Source organism: Oncorhynchus nerka, linkage group LG9a (genome assembly GCF_034236695.1).
Source record: "Oncorhynchus nerka isolate Pitt River linkage group LG9a, Oner_Uvic_2.0, whole genome shotgun sequence".
Lineage (NCBI taxonomy): Eukaryota > Metazoa > Chordata > Actinopteri > Salmoniformes > Salmonidae > Oncorhynchus > Oncorhynchus nerka.
Window position 1 is genome coordinate 56313445 of NC_088404.1, and position 12620 is coordinate 56326064.

At 39.4% G+C, this 12620-nt stretch overlaps 1 long non-coding RNA gene across 1 annotated transcript; it reads right to left on the reverse strand.

The window, feature by feature from the left end:
- Positions 1 to 415: 415 nt before the first annotated feature.
- Positions 416 to 12620, reverse strand: LOC135573426 (uncharacterized). The gene is made up of 2 exons (XR_010464748.1): positions 2790 to 12620; positions 416 to 1257 (listed from the first exon to the last, which is right to left on the reverse strand). It is a non-coding gene; the product is annotated as an uncharacterized LOC135573426 (long non-coding RNA).

Below are 12620 nucleotides of genomic sequence, written 5' to 3' on the forward strand. Positions count from 1 at the left end.
TTGAACAATGGAATGTGAGATGTAATCTACATCTACACGATTATGATAGAAATCCTCATTATTTTGTTTAATGATTTTTCAATGAGCATAATTATTTCTATATAGCCCAGACTTTCTCGTTCTGCACTTCCAACAGGAGTGTGGCGGATGTGGCTTCCAGACAATGATCACAAGAGCAGCTACTCAGCGATTCGACGGCTCCAACACAGTTCCACCTCTGACACGCCAAAACATCCGCCATGCGGGTGTCCGCTAGCCCTTGATCTGATTGAATCTAGGCCTTAGAATTGAGGGTTTGATAGAGGAATTCTAAATTCCTTTATGCTTTAATTGCCAAAATCAATTAGCACTCATTTCTAATTCATTAATGAATTGTAAGTTCATTAATTATGCATGAAGTAGATCGAGACCAGTCTTAAAAGCCAGGTAAAGAGTGTTTAATTCCAGAGAGTACTGAAGCATACACATTTTTCCACAGGTTATAAACTGAACATGACATCATCAGTTTATCCCCCCTCTCTCCGATTCTCACAAGAGCCCATTGTTCATCAGGCCTGGAACGTCTCCCAGACATTTCTTATCTGTCGGACAAGCTATAGCCTGCTCCCCCGTTAACTTCCCAAGAGGCCCAGACAATTAATTCATTCTGCTTACATTTTCAGTAACAGCTTAACCAATAACTTTTACTTTTCATACAATAACATAATAGTATTAGAATAAATGGTTCTAATCAATAATGTATACATAATTAATCATCTAAACTATAATTTCCTCTAACAATCCTCCCTTTGATCAAATATTATACATTCAATTCTGCATCTAGTTTTATTTAATCATAAAAAATGAAAGTATAAACGAACTTAACTAACCTTTTTATAGAGGTTTATCAGATTATCATATGAATAGACACATAATCAACAAATCAATTATAAATGTTTATCCAACTCTTCACATTTCATCAATCAAATCCAACCTTAACTCCAACTGTTTTTAAACCTACCTCAGAATCATAACTCCTCTTTCAGGATTTTTTTTCTTTTTACAATCTTTATTAAAAAAACAGTTTAATCATTGAAACAAATTACAATCTAATTCCCCTTCATCTCAACACATTTCTCATCAAACATAAATTCCCCACAAATGACAGATCCAGATTTGTCCACTTCCTCTGTAGACATGCCTTCAGTCCTCCATGGGTCAGAACCTGGAATCGGCCCATAACGCACCATCTGTAGTGTCATTGATCTCTCCAGAGTCCTGGAAACAATAACTTTCATACATACACGCAATCAACCACGTACGTACAAGACTAACACAGTCACACCGGTTAAGGTGGCCCATAACACCACATTTTTCCATAAATACTGTCAACCCAATTTAGTTCAGAGAAGTATCCACCCCAGAGTTTCTGCCAACCCGTGAGCCAGGGTGGTCAAAACAGCTGAGGCTTCGGGCACTGATTCGTCCGGAGCTGTGCTACCTGGGATGTAAGACATGGTCCTGATTACCATGCCCACGTCCTCCTTTTATCTAATGCAATTCTATTCTGTCAGGTCTTCCAGCTGGTTGCTTCAGTCTGTTCTACAAACCCTTTAATAACCCTTCTGGTAACTATAATTAATCCAGTCTACATTCTTATTGAGAGTAGACCACTCTAATCCTGCTAGTATCTGATTTCTTGCCTTGAAATCATCCGCCACACCTCGTGGAACCCCAATGTTATCAATATATACTCTTTCGCCAAAAAACCCAGATGGAGCATCTCTTCTCTCTCGTTTGGCTAACTTCATGTCTTGGTGTTGTATGAGTGTAAAAGGCATTCCTAACCAGTCCAATCAGTCGGCAATACTGGCCACAAACTCATTCCCCCGCACAACCACCAGATGGCGACACTGGCCCATTTTATTTTATTGAAATCCCCAGAGTTCAACCAGCCTGTCAATTCAGACATGGTCTCGTCAGTGGTCATATTCTCTGTACCAACTTGGTTCCTGAGGATATAAATAGTGCAAATCAATACAACTGTCATTATTTGGCATTCCTGCTTTCATGAACAGCTTTACCATACATGCCATTCCCTTAGGGGAATTAATTCCGTTCAGTGGGAAAGGGATAGTTGTTAACTGGGGGTTAGCGTTCGCACAGGCATAACATTCTTCTTTAGCCACTGATCTGGCCGTATATTGAATCCATTCCAACCATAAGTTGGACTCCCCAAACCCAGTCTCCACCTCTATAACTGGTCGAAGCCCACATACCATAACCCGAGGTCCTGAGTATTGACCACCTTAATGTTAATTCGCACCTTTATACAATACTTCCTTTGCTCGGGAACACAGTCCAAAACGCCAACCCTTACTATACTCCACCTGATCCCACAATGAGCGTATGGGTTTACGTCGCCATCCCTTTCAGTGTGAGCTATGACCTGTCCACGATCAATATGGGAACCTGCACTGATATCTCTTCTATTTTGGAACAAAATCCTCACCGTCTAAACCATGGGTCAAATTACCACTCTCCGCATATCTAGTAGGACGTGCTGTATCAGGAATACGTCACCCACGATAAGACAGCTCAGATGAACAGCTTCCATGTGAAACCCCACCCTTTCCCCGAGAACACATCACTTAGCAAGAGCCAGACACATCTTCACTTCTATGAACAAAAACAGGGGTGACAGGACAGGGAGGGTTACTTCATTTGAGAGATGGCCCCCGGAATTCTGTTAATTCCAGTTCTCCTCCCGAACACTGTTTATTTGTTCGACAGAGAAATATGTATCTTACCCCCCCGCAGTGCGATATGAATCCGGGTGGCCCACGGGACTGGATTGAGTGTCTTCACCTGTAGTTCACCTGTAGTGCATAAACTCTTGGACATACAGGTTTGGTTAATAAAACAGTTTCTTATTCGTCAAACCAATTAACAAAAAAATGTTTTATTAGTTAATTATCCCGTAGGTCACATCCTATTCTAGAACACTATTTACCCATCCCCCTTTTGTTACCTGGCTCTGCCCAGGTAACAACCTTGCCTTATTCTTATACAATGACTTAGATAAGATTTAGTGAATTATGCTTATGTCTGAAATTCCATTTAGGAGTGTCCCTTTCATTTTCCACATGTCCAATTCTCACTTTTGTCTCCACTCAGTAACTTATCTACCCACTATGTTATCTTTGCTCGTCCTGGCCCCCCTTCTAAAACTTCTCTGCTCTCCAACCTTCAAGGTCTCTGCAGTGCGGGGGAGGGCTCTTCTGCTTGCCCGTGGCTGTTTTTCACATTCCCAAATTTGAACTACATGCCTCACTGTTTGTCTTTCTAAACTCATGGATTTTCTTTTAGAAAGAACATGTCTATGAGCGGCTTTTCTCTAAAGGCTTTTTCTCTTAATCCTAACAATAATCCTAAATCATCATAGATGTCCTATATTCCTGTTAAATATAATACTATTTAAAAACTTATAATCTAATAAATGCTAACCATATTAAAAATCCTTCCTACACTAACAAGCCCTCTCCTTTGGGACCCTCAGTATTCTATCTGACAATAACATGGATTTAATATGTGTTTGCAAAGTGTGGAATAAAACTTTGGTCATGGATAACAGAGTAAAGCAGAACAAAGCATTCTTATAACCCATCTGGTCCTCTCAGCTATTCTTATCCAGCACCAGGTGGGCACCATGCCACCCTTCACGACAGGGAGAACAAACATACATGGGTCATCCTCAGTCAGTCTTATCCTCCCCTGAAAGCATGCTTCACCTCAGCCTCTCCAACTGGAGCATCAAGCAAAGGCATCATGCCTGAAGCCTTCACCACATCTGTAACAGACTTCTTAAAACACGGTATGATGCAAGCAGCACATCACATCAATAACAAATAATACAAGAATTAGGGTCAGAAATCCAGTAACCACCATACCAGTATACTTACCAAACCAGGCTCCCAACCAGGTGGACAGTCAGACTCCTCTACCCCCGCCATGGTCCTCATCTCAGCAGATAGTGCATCAAGCCCATTAAGGCCCTTAGATATACTACCATCTGGACTGGTGTTATTAGGGATATACGTACAACATTGTTCACCGAACATCTTGCAGACTCCCCCCTGACTAGCAAGAAGCATATTCTAAGCAAGTCTATTCTGTATAAGACAGCCACAAATTGTCCCTACCATCAAAACCAGTCTCCGTGCCTAATTGATCAATAGCTGAATAGTCTAACATTAATTACCTGAATGAGATTTTTAACACAGTGGTGGCAGGTTCGGTCCAGGGGTGGTAGAGGAGTGTGTCCGGCCCCGGTTCGTCTGAGACCTCTGGTTTTGGCAGTACCTTAATAGAAAACACACCCACCGTGTCTGTCCCGGTCCTTTGTAGTCCGGGGGTGTAAGTGCCTGCATCAGAGAGCTTAATAGTTTTGATGGTTAGTAGGATTTCATCACCTTTACAAAGTCCCCCATATCATGGAAAACCTATCCACCTTTGTGGGATTCCCTATGCTATAAGGATATCCTCTTCTCCAGTCCCAGAACTGTCCCAAGTTGGTTATCATGTAATCCCCATACGGACACCCTCCCCATTACACAGGTAATGTCCCCCGTCTTTTGACACTCTTGTACACGGGTGTTAAAATCAAATAAAAATACCTCAATTTCTTCCCTGCCCTGTTGGCTCAAAATATGTTATCTTCACCTATTTATTCTCAATGATGAATATGACTTTCTCTCTGTTACAATACCAACTCCCTAATAGCCCATTCAAAAAACTTCACAGCTAATGTTATAAGACAGAATCCTGAACCACTTTCTCATTTGCGGTTCAAACAGTAATTCTAAACCCTAAACCAAAACTGCTTCATTTCTAATGAATTTACCTTAAAACTAGTAACTCAATATGACACCATTCATTATACAAATGACTCTCCCCTGAGGCTGATCAGACCTCAGAAGCCAGTCATGACAAGGTCAAAGGGTCATACCATATTAGACATAAAGATCCCTTTTATCCTTACAATAGAAATAGTCACCTGTATAATTCAAACCCATAAAAAAAACATCTCATAAGGTTCCATATGTGAGCGTGCCTCTTTAAAATCTCCTTGCACTAAAACAAATCGTTCTAACAGTTGTTTTATATATATATAATTTGCAGACCTTTTTCAATTTGGTCGTTTAAAGCTGCTCTCTCCCCCAAAATTATAATCCCAGGAGGCCTCTAAAAGTGAGACACCACATCCCTAACTATCATTCACTAATGCTACCTCGAATCAGAAACTCAATAAGTGAACTATAACTAAAACCTAATGATAATTCCCCTTTGACTCAAATCATTAATCATAAGTTTTAAACATCGTCTACGGATATGTTTACTTAAATGACCATGCTACCTTTAGATACAATTAACCCGATAACATTATTATCCAATGCATTACTTTTTCTCTCTGCCGCAAATGTCATACATTTCACAGTGTAAGGAATCCGTCATTTAATCCCCGATATTTAATAAATATGCATTCGCATTCTCTCATGGCTCCTTTAATTTACTTATCTTGGTTAACTCTCATCCGTTCCGGAACAAAGAGTTCTATCTAAAACCCGCCAGAACACACTGTTCAACTAAGTTAAATCAAACCCTAAAATTGACTATAACCAATAAACAAATAAACAAAGCGCTCAACCTGACAATTCGTAGCGACTTCAAATGGATTGTAAATAATTCTTGTTCGATTAACCAAACCTAATTTATCACATCTGTTCTAATCCTGAATTATAATTTACCACCCCAACCAACATCTCTAAATTCGCCAATTTTATAAAAGCTTTTCGATGGGCATAAATCATAATTGTCTCTTTGTTATCATTTAGAATCCATTTTGCTCTAAATACCTGTCTCGTCTTTGACTTAGTATTTTAATTACAACTCTATTTCCAATACGTTATTCACTAATTTATTGTCTAATTACAAACTCAGACCAGCATTAGTGAGTGCTCGCCTTAAAAATGCCTTGTCTCTGGGAACAGGGAAATCCCCTTAACCCAAATATTTACTCCTACAATGACACCCAATAATTCTTATGATCCCTTCACGTCATTCGTTTTAAATCTCTTGATGTATCATGTAACTTATTTTTCTCTTCGAATTGTCGTCCCACAATATTTTTTCCACTGTCGTACACTCAAACCACTGTGATTACCGTGCACTGTACCTTTAAGATAAGACTTTTCATTTGTTCCCCGCAACGAGAACGGAAATCAGATCTTTTTTAGAATACGTTACTTTTTGTTCAAATTCACTGGTTAACTGGTTAACCAAAAATCAGTAATCAGAAAAACAATCACAACTTCTTACGATTAAACTATTCTTACCTAATCTATAGTCCAAAGCGTTGCACTATATAGCCCCATTTGAGTGTCTAGCAATTCCGTTGCTTGGCTATAGACACAAATCTGCCCGCCTTTGTAAAATATATATTCCCTATTCAGATTGAGTTCAGTTTTAAATTCTAATCATCAGAGTAAACCCAACCGAACTTCTCAATTTACTATACTCTAACATTAAACGTACCATGTTTTTGTGTTTAACTTCTCATGTCAATTGATTCATAAATAGCCATAACGTCCAGGCAGGCTGGAATTGTATTGTATCTCTCCGTTATCCCCTCCATTTAACTTTAGGTAACTCTCTTCTATGATACATCTATTTAATTACGACTCCCACCTCAATACATTATTCCACCAGATCATTTTGGGCGAAATAGCGTTTTACATCGAAATTGTCTCGCCGTTATTTTTAATGACTTCTTTTATCAATTCTATCTAGAACACAAAATATCCGTTCAGTTATATCTTTTGCAAACACTGGCGACCGTATTTTTCAGGCAAAACATGCAAATAGGTCAATTACGATCTAAAATCAATTTTAGTTAAATACCTCGGCCGGGAACCGAACCGCGGATTACCGTTGGTGAGACTGTTGCGCTCGCCACTGTACCACCAGCGCTCTGAATTTGACCGAGACTCTCCGCAAATATACCCATTTTCACAGTTATCTGTATTTGTTACTCCGACATCTAGACAACAGAAAATAGCCCCAATTTAAACGCCCAAACGTTTTCCCTCAGTTTAGGATTCTCATTAATCTCGCTCCCTTTGTATCTGTTTTAGAAGGGATTCTAACTTTTCGACATCTAGGCGTCCGTCAAAACCATACCTTTTTTCCCATTTAGGACAGAAATCTACATTCCTTCTATCTTTTTGTTTCATATAACGGTAATCTTCCGTCTCTGCAGAAAGCAGTTTAAGAGGGTTACTACCCATTATAATAAATTCCTGCCCCTCCTAATAATTCCAATCTTCAACCCTTTATGTTAATTTCTCTTTATTGGAATCCTTATTTACTTACGCCTAGTAATTCCAATATTTAACACCTTATGGTTAATATCTCTTTTATTGGAAATCTTACCAATAGCTTTGACTTTTGAAACAAACATTAGGTCTAACCTTACAACCATAAGCCCAGGGTTTGTAAAGCCCTAGTATTTTCCGGTTGTGTCAGAGGGCTTTTAAAGAACGCTAATCATGATTTAAGTTTAGCTCTTTTATGGAAACCTTACCAATAGCTTTGACTTTTGAAACAAACATTAGGTCTAACCTTACAACCATAAGCCCAGGGTTTGTAAAGTCCTAGTATTTTCCGGTTGTGTCAGAGGGCTTTTAAAGAACGCTAATAATCGTTATCTCACGCCACTATTTGTTAAACTTCCCTCTCGCATGGAACTGTCATGTCTAAAGAATGGCTTTTATCTCATTTCTTTAGATTTTTAATTCCCTCTCCTCCTTATTTGGATATTTCCGTAGTATTAGTTGAATCGGGACGGTGATCAATACTGCCACTATTCACATGACCAATCCAGTTATCTTGCGCTTGCCGTCTCTCTACGCCCAGTATTTGTACAAAATCACCGTCCTATCTCCCAGTACCTATTTAATATCCCTTCTTAATCTCGGGCTGGTGTGCCACTCATGACTAAGTTTTAGTTTATTTATGGTAGTGCACATTACCACAGGTTATTTTCGAACCTGCTTCCGTGTATATCGGTTATACAAAACCCAGTGTATGATGGTCAAGGCCCCCATTATTGATGATTTCTGAAAATTTCAGAACATCAATTAAAGAGCTCAAATCCCCCCAGAATCGAGAATAAAGGCTACTTTACCTGCTGCCGGCTGGGAAAACATTGTTCGTTTGAATCTAGTCACCCTCTCTGTCCTCTGTGATAATACGCAGGCCTGTTTCAATTTTAACCTCAATTCAGAGGTCAGGTCTTTAGTAAAACGAGTCAAAACTCGTCCGTGCACGATTTTCCAGCGTACTACCCCAAGGCAAAGTGAGAGATTTTTAGATCCGGCACATCGAAGGACCAAATTGATAGAGGAATTCTAAATTCCTTTATGCTTTAATTGCCAAAATCAATTAGCACTAATTTCTAATTCATTAATGAATTGTAAGTTCATTAATTATGCATGAAGTAGATCGAGACCAGTCTTAAAAGCCAGGTAAAGAGTGTTTAATTCCAGAGAGTACTGAAGCATACACATTTTTCCACAGGTTATAAACTGAACATGACATCATCAGTTTATCCCCCCTCTCTCCGATTCTCACAAGAGCCCATTGTTCATCAGGCCTGGAACGTCTCCCAGACATTTCTTATCTGTCGGACAAGCTATAGCCTGCTCCCCCGTTAACTTCCCAAGAGGCCCAGACAATTAATTCATTCTGCTTACATTTTCAGTAACAGCTTAACCAATAACTTTTACTTTTCATACCATAACATAATAGTATTAGAATAAATGGTTCTAATCAATAATGTATACATAATTAATCATCTAAACTATAATTTCCTCTAACAGGGTTATACGCACATCCAAACTTTTCACAGGAGCTGGACAAAGATACAATATAAAAAGGGGGAATGTCCATTCACCGTTATAGTGCAGATTATATTTACACTTCTCCAGAAATAACAGCCGAAATTGCATTACATTCGAGTCATGTATGTTCTCAACATAAACCAATGGACGGCAAATATTTCTTATAAGTTTGTTTTTTAATCTAATTAAATTAAAAACCATCAATCTATTTTTTTAAAAATAAGAACAATATTTCTAAGTTGGATGGGGTCAGAATGATATAAATCATATCTCTCATTCCATGAGCATAAGGCAATGTGTGCACATGTAGGCCTAAGGGCTCTTCGGCAGGAGGCATGGATGTTTGTCCTATCCATTGAAGATACACAAAAGTATGTGGATACCCCTTCAAATTTGTCGATTTGGCTATATCAGCCACACCCTTTGCTGACAGGTGTATACACAGTCATGCAATCTTCACAGTCATGAAATGGATTTCCATGGCCGAGCAGACACACACAATACAATAGGCCTACAATAGGCCTAGTTATAACAACATGTAGCCAATCAAGCTGTTTTATTTGCTTCAAAATGGAAATATTAGTCTACACACATTGCATTCACATTTCGAAAGTGCACTGCACGTTCGAGCCATGGGCAATTGGACATTGCCCAAACGTTAATAAGATTAGCCTACCATCGCCGTTGATATGGCCTGTTCGTGACTTTGCCAAGTGAAAGGTAAACAAACAAGCAGACAAATAGCCTGGGCTGCAAGCAGATTCAGCACCAAGGATAGAGATCGGAATTCCCACAATGACAATGACAATTTCTTTTTACAAAATGATAAAAGAAAAACAGTCAATTTATTTGGGTAGTCCGGATTTTCCCTCTGTAGATGCTCCACAGTTGGTCATACTATCAACAAACTATCTGTTGATAAGCAACTGCTCGCTGAGGTTAGGTTTAGAATAAGGGTTAGGGTAAGGGTTAAGGTTAGGGCTAGGGTAAGTGTAAGGGTTAAATGTAGGGTTAGGATAAGGGTTAAGGTTAGGGCTAGAGCTAGGGTGAGTAGATAGTTAGTTGAAATGTTACTGATAAACTGTAGATGCTTTGCAGACTAGTCAAATAAACTGTTACCGGAAAAACAATAAGCAGTCTATTGTAATGACTTGATGTTCCTAAACAGATACTTCAAATTCACGGACACCTTTCATTAAATATGCGTCGCACATAGGCCCAAATTTTTTCACATATGCTGCATGGTCAAAAATTATGTCTAATATAAATTGACTTCTTTGCTGCTCAAGATAATTCTTTAAACATTGGTTACAGCCTACTGATTAGGCTACTGTGTGCCTCCGCTTGGCAAACTCCATGCCATAACCAATTGCATTACCGCTAAACCCGGCTTTTGGTGAGTCTTAAATATCACCAGTAGGTATTGGAGTATGTTTTTGAGGCCACACCGAAAATATTTTACCCCTCCCACCTCAGCGCAAGTGAGTTGATATTAGACGGGTGTCGTGATGTGACTATTATTCATGTGATGACATGCTATTTATTGAATAATTAACCATGTTGAATTATTACATGATTAAATGAATCATGTAACAATTAACTCATTAGTAACTTGAGGCACCTCAGGAAAAGTTTGTTTAATGAGTTACCATTTCCCAAATTAACTCAAAAATATATAAGAATATCATAACAGTCAAAATCAGTCTCATTCTGAATGTCGTAGACTCTCTAAATCTGCACAAACCCAGGTCTCACAAATCAGTCCGTACCACACAAATTGAGTTGATCACTTTTTACAAACAAGCTAAATGATAACATAAGACACGCACACACACACACACACACACACACAGTCTAGGTTATTGATTAGAACTGAATACAATGACAACAGGTCCCTAGAGGACCGACACAATATGACACATTGCACAAGATGGAGATTTAAATATGGAGAGAGCAAGAGAGAAAAACAACACTTGGATACATTTGTAAACTACGCTTAGTTTAGCCTTAATACCTTGCCCCGAACTGCCGCTCTTAAGGGTAAGAAGTGTAATGCATGCATTTACGTGTTGACGGTCTCCGTTGGGTATCTGTTGGATATCACTGTTGGGCCCACTTTGGATGGCCTGGTCTTTCGTCCTCAGGTGCAAGACTCTGATTGTCCACAAGATGTCACAATGTCCCTTCACTTAGTTGTCTGTTTCCTTGCACTCGTTCTGTAAGAGTGGTCTTCTGAGGACAGATAATCAGCCGTGTCAATGCTCCCAGCGTGGGTCGGAAAGCCGTGTAGACAACCGATTGTTTGAAGAGAATCACCGGATGGTCCTGCTTAAATTCCCCTTCTTAGCTACTCCACCATAGCATTGATAAGAGGTTTTCTTTGTCTTCTTCAACCTCGTGTTGCGTTATAATTGTATACCTCGGCTGCAACGAGTGGTCATCTTATTCCAATATGTTAATTCTTAACTCGTGCTTTATACCCTCGGGTAGAAAGGGTCCATTTTCATCTTGCTCTGGGTTCCCCGGGGCATAGCTAGTTACAAGGCAAGGTATCACAATCTACCATGATCTCATTTAAATAACCAAAATCACAGTCTCATCGTCACAAAAACACTCTCTTTAATCTGGATATTTTCTACACAACGTAAAGTATGTAAACATCATATACACATGAAAACTCTTCAAGTTACAATGTTTTCATCATAACGTCTTCATTGAACTTTTACTTACATCACAAAAATAGACATTGATCTTCCACATTCCATCTCTTATCCTTACCAGCATTTGGAGGATGAAATGTATTGTCCCAAAGTCAATTTATTTGATGTTGTAGTTTTGAGGTATACTCTCATAAGGCAGAAAAAGACATTCCAGTCCCCATACTAGAGCAGAGAGGAATCATCTGCTGCCTTACAATTTACGATGGGTGTGAGGTGTCATATAATCCCCACCTCCATCCCTCTCCCCCACTGCGGGAGAGAGAAGGATCTGTAGAGCTGATCCACTGTAACCTAATCTCTTGGACCCTCACAGGAGAGTCATGACACAGGTCAATTACCAACCCTGACACCAGGGTTGGAAAATAGCAGAACACTGGCTTTTACAAGTTGGAATTGCCAAAGACTGTGCGTTTGACACTAGCGCCGCCTAAACTCCAGCCAAAAATAAAGTATTCTTCTGAGAATGCTTGGTGTATGGTTCAGGCTACACTAGCGCTTTAAGTCTTACATCTAAACTGAGACTGCTTGTACTTGGGTTCTTCAGTCCCAATTAGAAATGTAGTCGGATCCTTTGTCTGGATTATCCGAAGCAGTTCCAATCATCACGGGAACCCTCCCAAAAAGGTTCCGCTGTAGAATGGTTAGGAGAGTTGACGTTCTAGTCAGACTAAGGAGAAGGGTAAACCACCCTCTGCTTCCTAGTATATTACTTGCTAATGTACAGTCTGTGAATAATAAACTAAGCAAGCTAAAAGCACAGATTTCCTACTCGAGATACGACAGATTGTAACGTAATCTGTTTTACTTGGCTAATGGGGGAGGTGCTTGATACGACTATACAGCCTGTGGGGATTTCTATACACCGCACAGACAGAAACAATTTGCTTTATGAGAAAAACAAAGGCGGAGGAGTATGTTTCATGATCAACAACTCATGGTGTGATTGTAGGAATGTACAAAC